Raw genomic sequence first — 16,959 nt, 5'->3', positions numbered from 1 at the left:
GTTATGATATGTTAGTTAGTTTTCTTTTAATTGTGTTTGTTTAATAGTATTGTTAGTAAAGAGGGTTAGTTTATTTTAGTAATTAGTTTAATGTATCAAAGTTATAAGTTAGTTGTTAGTTTAGTTGTAAATATATTTTAAGTTATTGGTATAATTTGTAGAATTATAATTTTATATGTAATTAGGTTACGTTTTGATTAAATTTATGAAATTTAGAATAGTTTTAAATTTATATATTTAGTTATTTTTTATTTCATTAAATTTAAATTTAGTAATATTTTGATGATTAAATAATATGTTAAAATAGTTGTAAAATTTAAAGTTAATAAATTTGATATACATGCGTTCAGTTTTATTTCTAGTTAAGTTGTTTTTCCTTAAAGTGACTTCTTCATATCGATTAATTTGTAAACTGATAATTGTCTAAGAGTTCTATAGTTGATTTTGATTATATACTTTCAATGAATCTAAACTCGAATACATTTAAGTTTCCTTTTAAATAATTGTTTCTTATTGTTGTAAGTTAATTTAAGAACATAAGTTTATTGATATCAATCTTATAACAAGAGTTTCAAATCTCAATAATGTAAATGTCCTAATGCTTATAATCTTAAGACATAATGTAGAGAACCTATACTAAAACTATTATCAATCTTTTCAACTTAGAGCACTTTATTAATAATTATAATTTAAAAAATAAAAAATAAAAATTTGTGTGTTTTTGCTCTGGGGTTTGGGCATGACAGTAGACCTGCTTGGACTTGTTACAATCCTAAAAACTAGAACCAATTATTTTTTCCTTTACTCACAAGGTTATAAAAACTGCCATAACCAAAGTCTATTAGGCAACATATATTGAAATTAATGAATTTTGGACATTGCTAATGCTACCTTAAAAAATATCATCAAAAACACAACTTTCATAATTAATCCTTCTTTTAAACATAACATGAAAAATATTCATTTTAATCCTTCTTTTATGGATTGAAATTCCATAGAAAAGCACATCTAGATATCTATCTCTTCTAGAAATAGGTTTTCAAAATATAATAAAAATTTATTTCAAATATGCTAAGGAACAGTTTTCGTGCCACTATTGTTTTCAAATTCCTGCCTAGACTAACAATCACAACATTAAGTACCCATTTCTCATTTAATCATGGATTGGGATGATTGAAATTGGGGATAGTAGATCCAATGTTTAATTTCCACTACAAATGGGTTTTGAAGAAAATAATAATTGGTTGAAAAAATGTGCCAATGAACTATTAGGAAATGTAAATTTTACTAGTGCAGATTTAGGATAGACAGTCAGTATTGTTGGCACAACTTTTTCATATGATATAAAAATTGAGTGATTCAAATTGTTTTATAAACTAGATTCATGGGAGAATATTCCTTGGAACTAGATTTTAAAGATTGAAAAATTTGATCATCCAAAAATTGATTGGCCTAGCTCTGTCACCACTCTTGCCCTGAGTTTCCTGTATGATATCTACTCACTATTTTGACCATATCTTTAAAATTAATTTTTCTTTCAATGCAGCCTTCCAATTCAATTGTGTGCACCATCCCTAATTCTTGAGTGGTAAAAACCCTTTCCATACTAGAGACATCTTATAGAAAAGTCATTGAAACTAAAACCCAAACATTCCTCCAGCCCCCCAAACATCTCTAAGGAAGTTAACATCATTTAAAAACATTTACTCTCTCCAGACAAAGGAGAGCAAGGGACTAACTTGACAGATGAGAACAAGGACCTCTAGGCACTTGACTTGTAGGAAAAAAAAAATAACCAAGATGAGCGTACTCCATCAAGGCCTTTCAGCAGAGGCGTTCAACACCACTAGTTAAAAGCAAAGATGAATGGTGTTGGGGGAGGGCATATATTGTTGCATTAATGTGAGGGGTGACTCAAACTAATTTGACCATCATTGATCCTAAGACGCAATGGTGCACAAACCTCCCAAGAGCATGAGATCGTCTTAAGAAAGAACTCTATACATGAAGCCAAGTCAAGAGATATGTCAGCTCTCTAAGGAAATAACTTCTCAAGCTAAAATTTTCATGTCTACCTCTAGGCGCATCACATTGGTTATACTCCTTTTCCTTAGACATGCAACTTTTATTACTATAAATCATACAAAATGGGACTCCCATTATTGCCTTCTTTTTTGAGAACTTTGGGCATTGACTGACACATCTTCCCTTCATTCATGACATTTATTTTTCGGCTTTTCATGGATGAATTTTATTCTAGCATCTATAGTATATTTGTGCTTGGCTTTTCTCTTGACTTCTAGGATCAACCAGTCATCAACAAATAATCTGGGCAAGTGTGTTATTAGTAGGTTTGGTGTTTGGTTGAAGTCAACTATAAAACTATTTTCAGCTTGATATGGTGTTATTTTTAGATTATCCCTTCCTTTCTTAATGAACCCTTGCATGATAGTGGCACACAAGAAGGATAAGTACTACAAAAACTATTTTCTCATTCATGCTTGGAGTCTATCAGGTCAAATTCTCTGCACATACAATTGCTTGGTCATCATTCAATTCTCTGTCAAACATATTTTCTTCAATGTCACCATCCACATCCATTTTTTGTAGTTTGTATAGACAACGACACCAGATCTACATATTGCCTATTATTATTATGCAACAACAATAAACAAGTTATTGTACAAGAAAAATAATAATAAAGAAATTCAACAAGCAATGTAGTTTAACAGTGCACACTTGGAACACCAATATAGAAACCATATCTAATCACTTAGGTCTTGAAACACTTATTTAATATATAGTCATAATGAGCAATAAAAAAATACTAAAGAGCATATCTATGAAACTAATCTATTTCATTTTGATGTCCAGGCATTGATGTCCAGGCATGGTTCAACATAACTTGAGTTTCTAAGCCTAACTTTCTAACCTCTGAAAATGGAAGTTCAAATGTCAATCCCAAATAATTAGTTGAATAATTGACCTACAATAAAAGAAAGTTAGAAAAATTAATATACATATTCTATTAAAAATTTGAAGACATGAGATTTCTACATTCCATTAGATGAAAATTAAAAGAGCTTCTAGCAGTAACTGTGTAGACATTTTTCAATCTAACTAAATCAAATTAAAAAAAATATTATGTTAAAACATCGTACAATTAGAAGTTACTGACTGCACAACATTTTTATAGTAATAGAATCTTGACAAAAATGTAAACCATATCTAATAAAATGCAATTACATACCTGGGTCTTCCCAGACAACTAAGTGGTTGGTCATGACTAAAAATCTGAAGTACAGGATCAAACATTGTTGGATAGAAAGGCTTCCTAGCTTCAAGCCATCCAATCTCATGTTCATTTTTTTCCAGGACCGAATCCCCAGGTTTCTCCTCCTGAAACTCATCCAAGAATTGAACAAATGCCTCAAGTGTTAGATAGCCAACCTAGTGGGGGAAACTAAAGATTTCAGGGTGAAACCAATCATGTTTGTTGAAAAATATTTTAGCACTTCACAAATAGTATGGACACAATTTCTACTTAATATAAATATCATAGAAAATACTATCATATGCTTACTAGGTTTTATGAGCAATAGAAAATCCTCATTTCTACTAGGCATGCTCGAGTGAAAAACCTATATTAGACCAATAATGATCTCTAGGATATTAGTAGATCACTACAAATTACTCACCTAAAGGTAGATGCTTGTCTCAAATTGGCTCTTTAGAGCATATTAATTAAAAACTAAAGCCAAGGAAGCGATTGTTACCTATGATGTTTCCAAATAGCTAAGGATGGTATTGAAAGAAATTAGAGTTATGATAAAATAATAATCTTACAGTTGTTTATGCAAGCTGAAAGGCAGTTAGATAAAATAATTAGTTGTCTTAGAAAATCCTATATTATTTTGGATTTTTTTAAATTAGAATACTAATGATATTTTTATCATACTTAGAAAGGGAAATTAAACTATAAAAATTTTAAAATTCTATAGCTTCTATATACAATTGGTATGAAAATCTTACTCTATGGCAATGTTGTTTTCATGTAGTGAGGAAATTGTACTATAAATTTTAAGAACTTGTACACATGCAGCAATCGTAAGTTGATTGTATGATAATGCAAGGTAGACATGCAAAGGTTTTCTCAAGTGTGATCACAAGTATCTATACTCTTATTGTCTTTCTATCATTACATGAGATCCAATGAAACATAGGGACTCATTGTTTCCTTAGTTAATTATGATAATCGTATCATTGGTGATAACACAGTCCCAAGACAGTGCTGAGATCCAAGGATGCAATGAAAAATCTACAAGTTTAGCACTTCATGATAGTTCAAAGCATGAAGCCTTAGATGCATAGGACAACAGTCTAAACATAGGACAAAATAGAGAAATATTTAGTATCTTATTAAGCTTCACTTTTTTTCAAGAATAGTTTAATATTCTCTACTAAACAGGGCCAACCACATGAAGGTGGAAGCTCATTTGGCCCCACCCTACTCCCCCTAACATAACTCTACATTCCCCGTTAACATCTAACATTTATTCATTCTTTCAACCATTAATAAAATGTAACATTCAATCAATATCACATGATAACATTAAATCAATATCACATGATAACATTCATTAACACATTAGATTCGTTAACATGCAACATTCATCAATATTCTGCATTAATAGATAATTCATGAACATTAATTAGCACATAATTAAATTCATTGAGACATAAAATTAAGTCATTATCAATTAAGGTATGTAGATGACAATCATTTCTTTTTTTTCTTTTTGTTTCTTTTTTTTATGTAATCTCTAAGAGGAGCATCAGTGTCATCCTTAATCCCCCCCTCATCAGTTGTTCTATTCTGTTTTCTTGATGATCTCAAATTCCTATGCTGTTGGAAAGGGGGGTCCTCTACAATAACAAATAAAAGAGTTAAATTAAAAATAATTTATTATGATTGTTACAAGTATTTAATTATTTTAAACAACATAACTGTGGTGCTCTTTACCTGATCTGACCACATAATTTTGTCTGGACTTAACATCAACATGCTCATGAACATCAACCCCTCGATCCTCTATAGCTGCTATACAAAATATTATGTTAATCCAAACACCAATTACAATTACATATAAAAAATTTAATAGCAAATGTATACCTCCACCACTAGGATGGACATCATGCGAACCTTCAACATCCACAGATTGTGTAGAAGGATTGTCAGGTTGCATTCCAACATCCTACGCATTTTTATCATTGCTTGCTTAAAATAGATATAATCACTTTATATTGGAACTTAACATCAAATAGACTAATTGGTAAAGTAATAAATTTGAAATAAATTTCATTTAGCTGATTTACTTGTGGCTTAGATGCATCATTATTAGAACATTCCACACTAATTTTAGCTCGTAGCCATTCAGCTATGTCTCTATAGCCTTGTTGGAAGCCAATTCTCTTATCCTCTTCTGTGAGGCATCTCTTGAACTCTGAGCCCTGCATTTTTGTGTGGTATGGTGAATTTTACTTGCATTTTTTCATCAACGAATGGAGGGTAGTTAAAATACCAAAAGGAAATGGTAAATAGTTAGCAGGGTTTCCAACCCTTGTTACACCTTATTTTGGCCATGTTGGAGTTGTTCTAAATTGTCTTTTGTGTTTGGGAGTCCTAGAGGATCCAATTGCACTCTTGGTTGGGTGTGTAGAATAAAGGTCAAGTACTGCAATCTGCCTTGTGACTGGTAACAGCAAGTTTTCCATAGACCTAATTTTTTTTGGGTTGTGTTGATGTTTGTTTTGGTTTCCATATATGTTAGAGGGTTGGAGTTGTCCAAAACACTTGGTGTCAAAGTTGGTTGTATGAGGCCTTGAATGGTAGAAGGGAGAAGTAACTAGTATGCAGCCTTATGTGATGAGTTGGGTTCATGAATTAAAGGAGCAGTTGTAACAATAGATTAGTTCCTTGTTTGAAGGTGAATCAAGCCTTGAATGTTCTTGTGGAGAACAGAAGATTGGGGTGATAACTTGAATTGCATAGTTGTTCCAAGGTGCTAGGAGTTTGTTGGTGCTTTCAAAGTGTGTTACTCTACATCATATATTGGTGTGGAGGAACATTGAGATCCAAGTTGAGGATCAGGAGTATAGACAAGCTAGTCTATCCTAGCATTTCCCATCACATTATATAAAAAATTTGACATAATTTTTCATTTACTAATACTTACAACTCTTGCTTGAAGTTTCAAAAAACCACTAGAGCCAAGCTTGTGTGTCCTGTACTTTTCTAGTCTTGCCTTTGTTGCCTTTGATGTGTCAAGCAATCTATGAAAATATTGAAATATGTTAGATAGTATAAATATAGAGGTTAATTAGTACATAATTAGATTCTCAATAGTATCACATACTTTTCTATACTCTCCACTGGTGTAATATTATTTTTCTTTTTCAGCTTTATACTTTCCATCCAAAACCAAAGCCTGCCACTCAGCCTCAAGACCATAGGGTGGATGCTCGTACTTGGGTTTATCCCATAAAAATTTTTTGTACTGGTCCCTAATATCAAACATAAACCATCTTTTTCAAGGAGCTTGTTTCTCATGAATGCATGAGGTCCAAAGATTTGGGTCATGCTCTCCATAAGATCATCCTTCAACTTTTTGTCTTGGTTATTCCACCTTTTAAGTAAAAAAAAACATGTTAGACTCATAAATGAAGTGAAGCTACCTAATATAGTTCAAGAAATGGATGAAAAGTAAAACTATTCTAGCAATGATATGCAATCAAAATATTGGTTTGGGGTTTTAGTTAGGATATGATGTTCCACCAGGTACACAGTGTGGGCCCGAATATTCGCAAACACTCATCACCAAGTTTTCTCCAAAAAAAATCATTCCCTACAAAACAATCATGGGATCATTAGTCGATGAAGAGTGATCAAAAACTAAATTACTATTATATCACTATAGAATAATAATAACTTTAAAGTACGTATAACTTTGGCTACCTTTAATGGAATGCCTTCATCGTCGCTGATGATCAATACGACATGCTTCACTATTCCCATACTAGGAACATAGGAACATCCAGGAAATGATGTTGCAGCTCCTATTGCAAAAAGTTTCATAAGTTTCATAAGTCTTTGTCATGAAGTATAAAAGAAAAAATGATAATTGATGTTAAAAAGTTGTAAAAAAAAATTGTTTATTGTTATCATAAGAGAGGAAAAGAGGGATTGGTGTACTAGTAGATGGTGCAACAGTCAGTGCCTGTAAGCTATGTGTTGTCAACTCAATAGTTGAAAAGAGATTTTTTGTTGTCCTGGATGGAGGCGAAATCATCATAGGATTCAATTGATATGAAGCTGAGGAATAAAATTGTTAGAGCATGCATAAATATATAACACATGGACTAGCATGGACAAGATTATTAAAGCATTAAAAGAAAGGATTGTTCGAGCATGTATTGTCAATGATTATGATCATTCCTATATATATTTAATGGAAAACACAAGTGGGGAATGGAACATACGATCTACTTGAACCACCTACAGCACCCTCATCATGGGAACAGGGCTCAAAATCATGCAAAAAAATCTATAAAGACAATGCATCCATATTTTAATTAATGGCATAAAAGAGCATAACATAAAAACCATTATTGAACTCTTGTTATAATTAAAAATTTCATTAATACTTACTTTTAAGGTTTCAAAGTTGTGCAACAATTTAGATCCCCTATATTTTATTTCCTTGGTAGTAGGCTTTATGGTTGCCAAATGTATAATTTCTCTGCCAATTTTCTTTAGCACCTTTTTAATTGAACTGATCGGGTCATCGATCTCTGCTAAATCAATATAGAAAGGGTCCTCCTTAGGGGGGGGCTACTGATCAGGGACTATAGGTTCCTTTCCCTCCCTTCGACCACTGGCCCTCTGTGACAACAATAGTATTAGTATTATCAAAATTACTCCAAAACAATGAAGAAAATAACATTAAAAAAATAACATTTTGCTTTTATCTAGTTTGCACAATTACAATGAGTTTTACCTGCTCATGTGTAGATGAGCCGAGAACATCGCCAGCATTCCCTCTGGACGGTTGCTCCATATTGTGCCCCTATGTCAAAGATCAAGTATAAAAATGTTAGCCAAAAATTTATTGACTAAATGGTATGTTGGAGTCATTGGTTAGAAGTTGGTTTAATAGTATGTACCACCCCCATGATAGTAGCCTCATTTGTATCTATGCGGTACAAATTGTAATCAATAAGAAGCTCTTCCCCTACATGTATTGATTTTATCGCACAGATGAATACACAATTTCCCTCAAGCACCTCAAATATGCAATTGGGTTGCATTATAGTTGACCCAGGTCGTGTACTATTTATAAAACCTACAATATTTCCAATTGCTTTTGGCCTTCCATCAATGTATAAAGCCACACTTTTACTTTTATTATTGTCTTACTGTTGTATATAATTTGCTGAGAGTGCATACCTACGCATACTTTTTTTTTATTGAACAATATGCATCCAAATTTTGTAATCATAACATGGTCCAACACACTCCATCAATTCAAAAAAAATTTTGTAAGACACCTTTATCTCGTCCATAGAAAATAGACCCAAACCATGTAAAGATGATGGTGCTATGCGATATATCCTCTCGTTAACACAAAAATTAGTGTTTATTGGAGGAAGTTCCTTGGGTACCCAATGTTTCTATAGATGTTGGTACCTCAAGGGCACCTCGATGTCACCTTCTGTCTCATCATCATAAGAACATGATCCCCCTTGAGCAAAGAAAAACTTCATGCATTTATTGAATTTCCTTCTAGTCCTTTGACCTCTAGTTAATCTCCCTGTTCTAGGTAAACTGCATGTCTCACTTTCCTCTTCTATTCCTATATTTCCCTCACTCAAGGAAGACACTTTTGAAAAATACATATTTGTTGGTACCTGTAAATGGGAGAGATCTTAGATGAAATCAATGTTACTATTGATAAGTGTATTAAATAGGTTGTCTATAATGAGTATTGACTTATACTTTTCAATCCATGAGACTATGCAGGATGCTCCTGAAAGGGGTTTAATTTCCTACAAATGTAATTCAATTATCATGAGCATAATCACATCATAACCATAATCACATCCATCATAAGCATCACATAAAAATTAAAAACATTCAAAGGTAGACAATATAACACTTAAATCAGGCTCACATTATAACCCTACTAGGGAAGTAGGCCTAGTGAAGGGCTAAAACTAGGTTTTTGTATCAGTTGATGAGTTGAGGGCTTAGTCAATTTAGGGACATGCTATTTGAATTTTTTTTATGTGTGTGGAGGTGGAGGAAACACCTAGTTAAGTTGAAGTCAAGTTTGGTGCCTATTGAGGCATTGTGAGCATTTGATAGTTTGTTGATTAGATTTCTTGGATGAATCCATTGGATGGATTAAGGGACATTCATGGGATTATTCCAAAGATGTAGAACCTAAGGTTGGATAAGAATTTGGTGTGAACTCTGATAGGTTATGGAGTTGGCTTGGATCAAGGAGAGGGTTCTTATGAAGATGCTTGGTTGGTGTTGTGAGAACACTATGGAAGTCCCTCTTGTTATGAATGATTGCAAGTCCACCTAGGGTCTCTGCATCACTTACATAAGTAGAATTACTAACCAAAAAATTAGGTAAGCACTTATATTATGTTTTCCCTATGAATTTTATTCTAGGTACAACTCCCTTTTATAGATATTTAATGAATTCCCTTTTCTAAACTAAACACTTACAAATGCTTTTGACCTAAAAGAAAATAAGGTTCAATACTTCACACATCAATATGTGTCTTAAATAGTTTTATTTAATTAATTTAGATTGATAGTTTATTTAGATTAGTAGTATTCTAGTTGTAGTTGAAACTTGTAGCTTTTAAATAGATAATGAATAAACTATGTAACCATATATATAAGACAAATATAATTCTATCAAGAAATGAATATTAAATAGATTAAGGATTGATGGCATACCTCTAAATTCCATCATCATCATCCTTGTTGTCATCATAATCATCATCATCATCACCATCATCATCATCATCATCATCATCATCATCATCATCATCATCATCGTCATTATCATCATCATCCTCGCCATCATCATCATCATCATCATCAACATCATCATCATCAAAATCAACATCATCTTCATCATCATCATCAATAGCAACATCATCGTCATCATTTTCTTCTTCTTCATGAAAATTTGTGTTAGGAACATCATCTAATAACTGTCGATCGTGATCACCATCTACATCATCTTCTACTTCTTCGGTATCTTCTTCTTCCATCACATTATACTTTATTGGCCTTCCTCTCCGTTCATGCCCAACAAAAAATGACCAACCCAGTTTATGTGGAACCTCTAAGTAAAATACCTGCTCACATTGGCTTGGAAGAACATAGGGCTCATCCCCAACTGGCTCAAACGACCTTGTATTAACCATTGTAAATCCATTATCATGTTCAATAATAGTTCTATCAAGATCATTTAGATTAAGTCATAGCCTATACCATTTGACAACGAAGAGTACTAATTTGAAGGAACTAAAGTCACACTCAATTATATCATCCAAAATGCCATAGTATCAATTTTTAGACTCTCGAGGATGTAAGTCATTTCTAGATGAAATATTAGTCACTTGAAAGACTACAGTTATTCCTGAATCACAAGTTTTCTTTGTGTCATCCAACACTTTGACGTGAAAATTTTGACCATTACAAAACATAGCCTTGTGGTGTTTAACCTACAATAATATGTGAAACATGTCAAAATTACTGTATCGTGAGTTGATAAACATATGAGTGATTAATAAATTTGTACGTACCTACAAATCTCTTGAAACACATGCTAAATCTATTTCCCTTTGCGTAACATTGGAATCTCCATTACGATGAGCTTCTTTAACCAATGAAGATACACCTTCCCATGTTAATGTTCAACAAAAATGTTGACATCATTCAATCCATACCGTCATCCAATCAAGATTGTTTGCAATATACAAATGTACTGCATCCCACTCTCGAGCACCTGTACAAAAATAAATAGATAACTTACAACTGAATTATTTTGAAGATTAAGAAATAATTTATTACAACAACATCTTATAATTTATTATCTCTCACTTTCCTCAATGTACCTTTCCCCATCAAGTACTCCCCTTCTAATTTTTTAAAAGGTTGGAGATCCCAAATGTGATCTACATGGATATTTGATGCAAACTTAGGAAGATATTTAGTAATGTACACCATAGTCTGGTATACCATATATCTCTCTACCATAGAACCCTCAAGATGTGCTCTTTGTCAAACCAAAGCCTTCAAAGATTTCAAATGCCTCTCAACCATCCACATTGACCTTGATGAAAGTATGCCAATCATGCATTTTGAACCATGGCCCAAATTCACTTTTTTTTTTATATGAGATTGTTTATGTTCGCAGAAAATCCTATGGGAAATCAAATTTTTTGTATCACTTCTTTTATGGCATCACTTTGCTGCTCCATTAATAGCCAAGGAAGGGCACTTATATTAATCTAATCTTTGTTTCTATTTGAGTGAATGAAATTCTTCAATGCATGATTGGATTCATGAATGTCATTACAAATTTTGAAAAAAAATTCTTTGTCATGCCTTCCATCCAATATTTTTCACAATGTCTCTGTTATATTCTTTCCAATATGCATAGTATCAAACAAATGCACAATTTGTAAGTGCTCGTAATAGGGAAACTTGCTAAATTGTTTGGGATAGCCTTTTACTCCCTTTAGAAGGTTATCAGTATGGCCTTGACGACCTTCACAATCATCAATTACACAATTAGTAAACAAAAATCACAATATAAATATATAAATTAAAAACATAAACCATTAGGTGGAACAACATTACCTAGATGATTAATTCTATTTTATTCCAACTTTCATAGGCGAGGTGTCATTCTTTGTGGCTTTGATGTAGTCTCTTCTTTCCCATTGAAAAGATGTTTTTTCGTACTTCGATACTTATGATTCCTATAAAGGAAGTTTCTACACTCATCGAACACCTGCTTTCCAAAACCCTTTGAATGATGAGATTTCATCTTTGGACCACAAACTGGACATACAAATTTTCCCTTTGTTTGAAAAACTACAAGATAATGATATAATTGGATTATTAAATATGTTGATTTTTATAATTAGAATTATCGTGCGCAACTTCAATTCTCTATAACATACCACAAAAATGTGTTAGGCATGGGGCATCATGTATTGTCCATGCAAGTATTGCATGGAATTGAAATTGTCATTGTCCTATTGGTCTAGACACATCATACATAGTGACATCGTTCCATAACTCCACCAACTCATCGATAAGAGGCTCAATATATACATTCATATCTTTTACTTGACATTTACCTACTTGAATGAACAATAACATTACATTATTATTGTGACCATTTTACCTCAAGATTTTAAGTACATGTAAATTAATAACTATCAAATGATAAGGTACCTAGAACAATCATTGCCAACATAATGTGCTCCCTCTTTATTGACATCCACGGAGGAATGTTATTATTGATAACCAAAATAGGCCACATTGAGTAAACAGATCTCATCTCTCCAAATGGATTGACACCGTTCGTTGCCAATAAAAGCCTGAGATTATGAGGTTCTTCTTTGAAGTGTTGCCACTTTTCCTCTATGTGCATAAATGCCAAACCATCTATAGGTATTTGAATAATGTCATCTCAACTCCTATTGCATGCATGATAATCCATAAATTGAGCCAAGCTACTACACCTAAATAATCATCACATCTGTGAAATAATGAGGATGTAATGATGAACCTTTTGAGGAACCTTTTTTGTTAGTCGATCTATTCGATATCTACTTTTATGACATACAGGGCATTGTGTTGCAAATTCATGTTCTTTATAATATATAATATGATCATTGGGACAAGCATGTATTGCTTCATACTCCATTCCAATATCTTTCATAATAGTAGATAATTCTTGATATGAGCGAGGTAGAATATTTGATGGTGGTAACAAAAACTCGCCTATCAATCTACAAAAAAAAATATAAGTTGTTAATATAAACAATATTAGTGGTACGTTATTCACCCTTTGTTAACTATAAAGACATATATGACATACCTTAACATACGTGACATTGTTATGTTGCATAAACCATTTATAACCTTCAAGTTCAACAACAACAATATAGCATAGAGAAGAGTTGTTTGGGAGTCTTTGTATAGGGGTTCGTATGCCTTCTCAAGTAGAGGTACATCGAGGCTATCATAATCATCATGATTAGATATGCTTGGACTAAATGTTTCATGGATCAATGTGTTTATACCATCATCTTCAATTGTGTTTTTTGGCACATGATCATCATCTTCTATCGGATCATAATCTTCACCTTGGATATTCCAACCTCCATGTTCCTCCACTTTGAAAACCATATTCTTCGAATTGTTGTGGTTCATATCATGTACTTCCCTAGAGAGATCAACCTATATAAAATTGATTAACATAAATAAACCATGATAATCAACTCATCAAGTGATTTCATATGTATATAAATTGTTAAATTGATATAATGAAGAACTTACCAGTGGATGATAGTCATGCCCCCCTTCAATGTGACCATTCTCGTACAATGTCTCTTAATTGTTTTGATTAGCAGTCTTCTACAATTTAACCCCTTACAAATTTTGCAAGGACAATAAAATTTTCCATCACCTTTTCTTTTCAAGTTAGACCACAATCTAGCAATTGTCTCCCTATTTTGTTCTTCACTTATATTATCTAACATGATCGTTCTTTGTAGGAAGCAAAAATCGGGCAATGAAAACTTCGGTCTACAACTTTCACAAACTAAGAAAAACTATCAAAAGTACACAAATCTTCTTAGACCTAGCTAAATACTTTAATATTTTAAAAATACTTTCTTTGACTTTATTCCTAAGACATGTAGCCCAATCACCTTTTATAACATTCAGTCAATTGCTCTAGGTAAATTTGTGGATAAGATTATTTGTAAAACTTTGACCAACCACTTGAAGGTCTTATTTCAAGAGACCTTACAACATTAAGCCACTAAAGAAATTTCAAAACATATAAGCTAAAAGTCTAGTTAAAATATACATAGATTAAAAAATATACAATTTTCATACTTGAGTGGGCGGCTATAACTCATGCTACGACCTTCTTGCTTAGCTGTAGAAGCTCTCCAGCAATCAAATTATACAAGCTACAAGGCCTAACAGCAATTTCAAAACATATAAGTGACAAGGAAAGACATATTACATGACATGGCAAAAGGAACAAAATTTACAAGCTTTAGCAAGACATATTAAATGACATCATAGTGCTAGAGAGATCACAATTATATGAGTCAAACATAGTCATGAAGAAGCACATAAATTAGTTATTATATCCAATTGAAAGATATATAGTTAGATAGGGACATCCATAGGGCATATTGACCCTTGAAAAAATAGTTGGTTGACACATCTGAAGTTGCTTTATCTTATGTATTATCTTTACATACTTATGCTAGAACCAACTATACCTAGGACATAATCAACATGGTGAACTAATATCAACCATTTTGTAAGACTAATTAATTCCAATGTTGATTCAGACATTGTGTGCTATATTAGACCTTCATTAACCATTCATGCTTGGACCATAAATCTCTCCATTCCTAAATAATCTTGGTACAAATTGCCTCATTCCCCTTGATTGTTAATGTTTTTCCCAAAAGTAAGGATAAACAGCAACAAAGAGCACAAAAAAGGTACAAAAGACATAAGACATTTATTCTGGGAGAACACTTCGACTTGAATGGAAAGGCCCAATTCAAGAAGAAGGTGAAGTTCCTGAATCAAAACTGGAACATGATAGAAGAAGGTGGATTTTGATACTGCAACATGGCCAAGATACTAGAAAACATAATTTAGCTAATCCTCCTATAGCTATTAGACCATTACGAATTTCAGTACCTCCAAATCAAGTACCTAGTGGATGGATTGGAGCAAAAGAAGAGATGAGTCCCAGGAAACTTACAAGGCCAACTCAAGGACTAATTGTTTAGTCTGATTCTCTTTCTTTAGAAAAAAAAATTCAACAGCCTTCTTTCAATCATGGTTTGGAGATTTCTCCTGCAATTGATAGGTGTCTAGGCGAGGCTAAAAGGTGACTTTCTGAGGAGGTGGGCATTTTAATTGTTGCTACATTCATGTATTGACTATTATGTATTTGCAATTTATCTGAAAGTGAATTTTTTTGTAAGGGACTTTCTTATTAAAATTTCCTTTCTAGCAGGGAATTTTTCGAGATGACAGAGTAAATAGTAATCATATGGTTCTAGATTTGGTTTCCCTTTTAGGTATTTATTTGTTAGGAAAGATTTTAATATTTTCCCAAATATAGAAAAAAATTTCTTCTAATAACTATCATTTTGATTGCTATTATTTAGTAACCTTATTCTTTACATTTATATTTTTATTCTCATGTATCCATGCATGTATATTGGATGTGAAGCATGTGGCTAATTTTGACATCCTCTAATAACTTGGCTCAACCTTTAAATTAATATTTTTGAGAGCTTGGTAACATAACTGCTCTTAAGAAGAAAAATATCTATGTCAATCAAGCAGTGCAAGAATATACACACCTTCTTTACTAGAGATCTTTCATTTGAGTTTGGATTGGGTTAAGGTTGTACAACATGGTGAACAATAGATAAATGAAATATCCCCTTGTGAACTCCTGCAGAGGGGGTCTCTCCCCCAAATTGGTGTTTCACGAGGAAGTGACCATAAAAAGCTACACAAAATCAATTGGTGCCAAGCTTGACATAAATTAGGTGTCAGAAATAGAAAAAATGTCAAATGAAATGTGAAGCAAAAATTTAGTGGAACTATGAGTTTTGTAACATTTATCTATTATTTTTAGAGAGAGATTTGACAAGCTTAAATAAATGTATATGCAATTATAATGCAAATTCTAGTTCTAACTTGTATATGGAAATGCTGGTGGATTTTTTAAACTAAAGGTATTATTTTGATTGAGCTAATCAGAAGATGAAGAATCTTCCATGAACAAAGTACCAACTAATAGCAATCCAGGAGGAGGTAACATACTCAATGCTTCGAATGCTATGGGAGTTTTACAAGAAATTGCAATGAAATGTGGAAAAAAGGTATTCTGCTGGGATTTGTCACACTGTCATTTGCTTTGTATCATGATTGTCTTTGTATCTTGTTAGCTACTAGATTTTTGATTAGTTGTTTCTCATTTGGAATTTAATTCTCTTTTGGATAAGACAATGGAGCTCCAATTTACTGTGGAGGTTAGTTTGCTAGGTTGCTAGCCTTTATAGAAGGAAAATAGTGCATAATAAATGAATTGGTTCTAATTACATCCCCATGGAAGTTATATTAAGTTTAATTTAAAGATAATGTGTTCAATACTACAAATTGATTAAATTAATGTTGACATTATTTATATTTGTTACAAAAATTCTTATTGAGTTTAGGTCTTGTTTAGTGGAGAAAAAGTAGGAGCAGGTATAGGTAGAACAAAGAAGGAAGCATAACATCGAGGATCTAAGAAGGCTCTTAGATACATGGCAAGTAAGTAGCAAAGTTTCAAAGCATCTGAAGAAAGAAGCACACATTGAACATATAGAGATGCAAGTCAATGTAGTTTAGAAATTCTGGAAATCTTTTCTCTATATATTTACAATATTCATAGCATGTGCTAAATGGTTCTTGTAAACTTAGTCCAAGCTTTTGAAGAATAAGGGATAGCCACATTATTTTATTTTAGATTTGGTAATTTAGCAAGTAGCTGTCAAAATTGCAAGGTGATTGTCTCCTATGATGTTGCTAAATTTATA

General features: G+C 32.5%; 1 long non-coding RNA gene across 1 annotated transcript; it reads left to right on the top strand.

The window, feature by feature from the left end:
- The first annotated feature begins 16,358 nt into the window (after positions 1–16,358).
- LOC149571763 (uncharacterized) lies at positions 16,359–16,646 on the top strand. Its single transcript, XR_016358704.1, has 2 exons — positions 16,359–16,410; positions 16,597–16,646. It is a non-coding gene; the product is annotated as an uncharacterized LOC149571763 (long non-coding RNA).
- Positions 16,647–16,959: the final 313 nt, after the last annotated feature.

Source organism: Cupressus sempervirens, chromosome 2 (assembly GCF_028749045.1).
Source record: "Cupressus sempervirens isolate cs-2001-9-10 chromosome 2, ASM2874904v1, whole genome shotgun sequence".
In the NCBI taxonomy this organism is placed as follows: Eukaryota; Viridiplantae; Streptophyta; class Pinopsida; order Cupressales; family Cupressaceae; genus Cupressus; species Cupressus sempervirens.
Note: the sequence above shows the minus strand (reverse complement) of the source record. Positions and strands in the feature narration are given on the sequence as shown.